The sequence below is a fragment of the Laccaria bicolor genome, genomic scaffold (genome assembly GCF_000143565.1).
Source record: "Laccaria bicolor S238N-H82 LACBIscaffold_44 genomic scaffold, whole genome shotgun sequence".
In the NCBI taxonomy this organism is placed as follows: Eukaryota; Fungi; Basidiomycota; class Agaricomycetes; order Agaricales; family Hydnangiaceae; genus Laccaria; species Laccaria bicolor.
Window position 1 is genome coordinate 161,598 of NW_001889915.1, and position 2,436 is coordinate 164,033.

A 2,436-nucleotide genomic window follows, 5' to 3' on the forward strand; every position below is an offset into this window, starting at 1 on the left:
GCTAACTAAAGTGATGGAGTTGTTTGGGGTGGGATGTCAATTTGCCAGACACATCGGCATTGGATGTCAAAAGTTCTCTAATGCAGACTGTATCCATAGTGTCATTTGAAGTGGATAAGAAGGGAACCATATAAAATACAAAGAAGAACCCCATATTATGACATGGTGAACAGAATTTGTTAGAGGAGAATGGAATTTGTTGTCCATAAATTTACAATCAAGAGTCAAGGGAAAGAGAAAGAGAGAGAGGAGGAGAGGGAGAGGAATGAGAAAGAGAGAAACAACAAAGTACTTTGTCAACTCTGACAAGCTAAAAAATTGTATAATGTGAACTGTATTCATAGTGTCATTTGAAGTGGATGATAGTTAGGCAACTCAGATGTTATGGAAGGGGGTGTGGCAAAATAGCTTCAATATAGCAGCATGGTGCTGTATTAAGAACAATTCCATATGTTTCTGAACTTGTTGACGAAGAAGCACTCATATGACACCACCAAGTCCCCACCTGAGGTAGAAGTCAATCATAAGTCGACAAGAAAGTATCACCCTCTTCCGAAACAAGCAGAAGTCAAATGTTCAAGATGGGATGTCAGTTTGCCAAACAGATCAGCATAGAGATGCTATTGATGCTCCTTATTGCTACCTACATACTGGGAGCACAAGCCAAACATAGTGCCAAAACCCCTGGAAGCCATGGCAGAAACTTCCAGAATATATACCCCAGACAGCAAAAAATCACAAGCTTTTTTGCTAAAACTAAGACCCCTGACACCACTACAGACCAGAAAAATATATCCTTACCACATCTGTATCACAAAATATATCCTAAGGCCAAGCCAGGGCAAAAATATATTTCTAAGGTGTGACAGTGACATTTCAGGGTCCACTCACCAAAAATATATCCTTACTGCATTTCACTTGCAAAATATATTTTGGTGGTGTGACACAGACATTATAATTTTTGTGTGACATTTCAGGGTCCATGTGTCAAAAATATATTTTAGATTTCAGGGCTTTCTAGGACCCATATATATCTAGAATATAGATATGGTCCATGACATTTAGTCATGTAACTTACGTGGAGTTTGCATGACTAATAGTCAGTTGGGACTGGGTGACTGAAGTGAAAAGTCCTGAACCAAGATGTATTTTTCAATCATATCATGAATACAAATACATAATTTCTGAACCATATTATAAATATTTTAATTAGATGCCGAACCAACATATATCTTTCCACTTTATCTTGCCAAGGATATATTCACAAGACATATCTTTCAATTATATCCTGACTCAGGATATATCTTCTATATTTTTTCAAAGTAAATATATATCTTCACCACATATCAACTCACCTTTCCAGAAGATACTTTCAGAAAATAGCAGTAGAACTCAGGAGTATCTTGGACTTGTCTAGGGGCAGAAAATTGAAATCAATGAATGATAGTCCATTTCTTCACATGCTATTCAATCCAGTACATTCCAACTATTGCATGTAACTATTACGGAACTCATCAGAAAGTGCTACCATTTCAACAGCTTCAAGCAACTCCTGCTCTTCACCATCATCCTCTTGGTCTTCATCATCATCACTCTCATCCTCTCCCTCATCATCAATCTCATTCTCTATTGTCATTTCAGATGATTCCCAGCTTCGGGCCAGCGCAAGTTCCTCAATCGTTGGACCGAGGTCTTTATTGTCCTCCACTGATTCCTGCCGGAATCCGGCGGAATCCGGGGAATTCCTGGAATTCCGGAGGAATCAACTTTGGCAGAGGGCCCTGCCAAATTGATCAAACAATTCCGCGGAATTTTGAATGGAATTCAAATTCCGCCGGAATGATTCCGGTGATCACCCGGAAGGAATGCTCACGGAACGAGACCGGAACGGAATTCCTGATGCCCAAATCAAATGTCGGCGTTTGCCGACGTTTGATTTGGACATCATCAACAAACAACGCCATCTCTTTCAACCACCACCACCATCACCGACGCCTACACACCACGTCGCCAACGTCCACCACCACGCACACCAGCCACGATGAGACAACGACGACGGCCACGATATGGGAGACGACGCCTTGACGCCACATCAACAACCCCAGTAAACGAGTGCGGCAACACGTTGCCACGTCGCTATCAGCGACGTGGCAACCAGACGACGAACGACGAAATCGTCGTTCGTCGTCCTAGGTGAGCACCCCCCAAACTCGTCCCAACCCAGCTCGCTAACACCACGCCCACGACGAGGGACGGACAGCACGCCAGCGCACCACCACGCCAACACACGACCACCACGACCATGCCCATGGACGACCCGCCACACCACATCAACGGACCGCCACCACGTCAACGGACGACGCCCACATTAACGGACGACGACGACCACGTCAGCGGACGACGACACCCACGTCAACGGACGACGAGCACATCAGC